This window comes from Aethalodelphis obliquidens, unplaced genomic scaffold (assembly GCF_003676395.1).
Source record: "Aethalodelphis obliquidens isolate GAN/ISIS:26980383/991018 unplaced genomic scaffold, ASM367639v1 scaffold9, whole genome shotgun sequence".
NCBI lineage: Eukaryota > Metazoa > Chordata > Mammalia > Artiodactyla > Delphinidae > Aethalodelphis > Aethalodelphis obliquidens.
In genome coordinates, this window is record NW_020837953.1 from 28,555,372 (window position 1) to 28,560,114 (window position 4,743).

Consider the following 4,743-nt stretch of genomic DNA (forward strand, 5'->3'; position numbering starts at 1 on the left):
TCCTCCTCCACATGCCGCTACCACCCTGCCCTGGCTGGCCTGGCACCTGGGCCAGACTGACCTGGAGACAGGGTTTCCGCATCCACCTGCCCCTCCTGCATGGCCAGCCCTGCTGTGAGGCCCCCGGCGCACTCATCTCAAACAAAATCAGACTTCCTCCCCCATCCCCACACCTGACTCAAGGGGCCTCCCGGGAACCCTTTGGGTCCTTAGTTTGCAAACCCCCAGCTCACAGACCTAGCAGAGGCCTGGGTTCAAATCCTGGCCCCATGCCTGGCAGCTGTGTACCAGGGGGGCATCACCCACCCTTCATCTTGAAAGGACTTGCCCAGAACACGGGGTGAGGTGCTCAGGAAAGGCTCGAGGCATGGCCCTTTGAGACCCTCACACAGGTAGGTCCCTGGGCAGGTAGGGGGCCCCCCACAGATGGAGGCCAAGCCTTCCCACTCTTGCCCGGGCCCTGTGGACTCCCTCAGCAGCCGCTCAGCTTATCCCGTGATACTTGCTGGGGCAGCAGACAGACAGCCAGAGTCTCCCCGAGTGCCCTCTGTGGGCCCTAGATCAGAGCCTTCTTGCCAGAATCCTGCTTTGGTTCCTGATTTCGGGGTCAATAACGTCAGGACTGATTTCATTCAGACTTTTCTCAGAAGCAAACCCGGGTTCTGGCCTCCATCTTGAGTCCTGGGCAAGGCTGGAAGTTACGATAGGAGAAGGAGGGTGCAGAGGGGGCAGGGGGGAGGTAGGGGCAGCCCAGGAGAGGCAAAGACTGGTTTTCCCAGGCTTGTGACTGTCTTGAGCTGGAGGGTCAGTTAGGATCGCCAAGTCCCCTGTGGTCACAGGGGAGGGCACAGCAGTGGTCTGTCAGCACTCTCACTTCCTGGCTGTGTAACCCGGGGCCAGTCACCCAGCCCCTCAGGGCCCCAGTTTCCCCAACTGTAAAATGGGGAACCAGTAAGGAGCGAACGAATGCATCGTGCTCCCTGTGTGCCAGGCTCCGCTGGAAGGGCTCCTCTCGGCCACAAAGCTGGGAGGCAAGTGTGTTTGTTGTACACAGATCACACGGCTGTGGGGAGGAGTGAGGGACAGCGCTCCTGGCAGGTGCCCTGAACAGTGCCTGGCGAAGAGCAAGCCCTCAGGAGGTCCTGGCTCTCATTATTCCATGGCAGTGTGAGTTCCAAAGAGCCAGTCTGTTTAGCCAAACCTCCGGGGGCAGGTGGCGTCAGGCAACCACTACTGAGCACCTACTGTGTGCCAGGCCCAGAAACGCAACTCCAAATAAGGCAGCTCGGGCCTGGAGCTCAGAGATGCCGGCTGAGGCCTCCACTTCCCTTTTGCTGCCTTGTTGGAGCCAGGAGCCCTGGCCAAGGGCAGAGAAAGGTCTCATTGGGAAGGGTGGTGAGGCCTGGCTGTCAGGCATGCCTGTGGGGGGTTATCTGGTTTCCAGGCTCGTCTGAGTGCGTCCACCAATTGGTTGTGTCCATGTGACAGTGTGAATCCCCTCACTGACTCTTTAACTCACTCATCAAATACTCCCCAACAGACCTCTGCTCCTGGCATTACAGTGTGACCATTAAGACCCTGGGTCAAGAGCTTAGCTCTCACTCGCCAGCTGTGTGACCTTGGACACATCTCCTAACTTCTCTGTGTCTCGACTCATCATCTAAAGTGGGGATAATGTCAGTGTGCACTTTGTAAAGCCATGCCTGGCATATAGTCAGCTCTGTTTGGGTTCCGTGATTATTGTCTGTTGGGGATACTGAGGTGCTCCCACTTCAGTGGGGGGTGGTGACAGACAGTAGAGACTGAAAGGGGGGGAGGGCAAGGATGGGCACTGGCCAGGGCAGGACCAGCCCTGCCCAAGGAAGTCAGGCAGGCTCTCCCGAGGGGCCAAGTGGGCCGTGGGAGTTGAGCTGGGAGGGGGGCAGCAGCAGGTGCCTGTGTGGATGGGGAGGGCAGGTGAGGGAGACCTTGAGATGCGGGGACTTGGCTCCAATGCACAGGTAGGCGTGGGGGAGGGGAACTACACGGAGCATCGGGTGCTGGAATGCGGTGAATGTGGGCAGCTGTGAACCCCAGAGGAACAGAGCTGGGGATGGGGGGGATGGAGGGGTGGGGGGTGGGGTTGGTGAGGAGTGGCATGAGAGCAGCGGGGCCCAGACCTGGCTCAGTTCGGGCTGTGACCGGTATCTCTGAGGAGCAGCAGATGGCGTTCCTGGCCTGCCCAGCCCAAAGATCTTCCCCCTCCCCCTCCTCAGGACGTCAGGGAAGAGGGCTGCTGCTGCCAGAAGTCTTTTTTTTAAAAAATAAATTTATTTTATTTATTTATTTTTGGCTGCATCGGGGCATCGTTGCTGCACGTGGGCTTTCTCCAGTTGCGGTGAACGGGGACTACTCTTCGTTGCGGTGCGTGGGCTTCTCATTGCGGTGGCTTCTCTTGTTGCAGAGCACGGTGTCTAGGCGCACGGGCTTCAGTAGTTGTGGCTCGCGGGATCAGCAGTTGTGGCACGCGGGATCAGCAGTTGTGGCACACGGTCTCTAGAGCGCAGGCTCAGTAACTGTGGCGCTCGGGCTTAATTGCTCCGCAGCATATGGGACCCTCCTGGACTAGGGCTCAAACCCGTGTCCCCTGCATTGGCAGGCAGATTCTTAACCACTGTACCACCAGGAATGTCCCCAGAAGTCTTAGAACTGGCAGGAACTTCTGAAGGTGGGCCATGCTCATGGCCCATCCTGTGCATGGAGACTGTTCTAATGGCCTTCCTGATCGCTAGTTTTTGGAGCCTTGTATACCTGCCAAGACAGAGTACTCACTACCTCTCAGAGTAGCCACTGCCATCTGCGGCCAGTTCCAACTGTTCCAAAGTCCTTCCTTGCACAGAGCTAACTGGCGTCTCATACCCCCTACCCTCACCCTGTTGGCCCCAACTCTGCCCTTTGGGGGCTCCTCAGAACCAGCCTGTTCCCTGGGCCTGTAGCAGCCCCTCTGGGAGGTGACTGTCCCTACATCTGGTCCCGTACTCTATAAACATCATCCCAGCCACCTTTATTGAACCCCCAGTACAAAGTCAGGAAGAGCTCATTTAATCTTCACAACCTGGCACCTGGCCCTGGGCCGGTGTTGTGTGTGGCACACACAGGCACTCACTTTACCTTTGGATGATAAATGAATGAACGAATAAATGAACCCCATGTGGTCACTATTCCCATATTACAGTTGGGAAACTGAGGCTCAGAGAGGTAAACTCACTCATCTAGAGTCACCCAGCTCACAACTGGCAGAATTGAGATCTGAACCCAGGTATCTGCCAAACCCAGAGCCAGAACTCTTCAACTCCAAGCTGTGCTGCCCCAACTGGAACCAGCTCCCCACCTACTGGGTCCCATCAGCCCCTCTCCATCCATCTTCCCAAGGTGCCCAAGGGTCAGAATTCCTCAAGGTTTGGCACTGGGATTCCCAGAGGCTGGGACCACAGAATTCCTAGGAATTTTTGAATCTCAGAGAGTTGGAAAGTTTCCCTCCCTCTCCAAATCTCTGCCAAAGGGCAGCTGGCCTGGCCTTACATACCCTTTAGGGTTGGGGCTCTCACTCCCTTTCAGGGAACACCTAATGCAGCTCCGCCTAATGAGCTGAACTTTGACCTCTGGACCTCCTCTCAAGGCCCCTGAAGGACCAGTCCAGGTTTCTCCGACACCCCCAAATCATGGCTGGTGCCCGAGTCTGTTCCACCGGCCCACCCGGCACTCACCCTTACTGGCTCCGTGAGTCCTGGTTTCAGTTCCCTTTTCCTTGGGGGAATTGTTCCAGTTTCAGCTCAATGATTTCCCATCTCCTGAGGGCAGGCCCTGCACTGGGTGTGGGGACATGGGGGCTGAGGGCAAAGACTTTCCGCCTGCCAGTGCTAGCAAATAACCTCCCCTCTCTGGGCCTCGGTTTCCCATCTAGGAAGTGGAACTATTGACAGCACCTACTTCATGGGGTCACTGAGAGGGTGAGATGAGATAACCCCTGTAAAGCACTTGGCATGGGTAAGGGCTAAATAAATATTTACCCCCTTCTTCTCCCAAAACAGGTGGGTGGGGGTGACTGGGAGGTGAGTGGGAAACACATTCATTGATTCAACAAATTTGTATTGAGCCACTGCTACGCACCAGGCCCTGGGCTAGTGCTGGGGACACAGCAGTGAACAAGACGACACAAACCGTTGCCCTCCTGGGGCTCATGTACTAGTGGTGGGAGACCCCAGTGGGTAAGTGCAGTGCATCGTATGTCAGGTGAGGATAAAGGCACCAGAGAAACGCACAATGACCACGTTTGGGAAAAGGAATGTGGGGCAGGGGTAGGGGGGTCTGCATCCTACAGTGAGGAATCTGAGTCTCAGAGAGCTGGGGACACCTGCCTGAGGTCACACAGCTGGTGGGGAAGCAGCACTAGGCCAGGTCTGCCCACCCCAGTGACAGGGCCCAAAGGGGGCCACGCCTGATCTGAGTTCCCGTTGCCCACCCGTGGAGACATCAAAGCCCAGTGGACTCGGATGACCTCTGTCCCCCTCTGTGGACCGGCTTGAGGGCGGGGGTGATGGGTTCTGGGAGAGCCAGTGAACCGAGTCGTTAGCGGGGAGGGTATTAATGGTCACGCAGATGCGACCCATCTACCCAGACCCTCCGACAAGCCGGGTCGTACCCCGCATCCCCACGCGGGGTCCTTCCCCTCCAAGCCCTGCGACGGCCCCGTCCCCAGAGCAA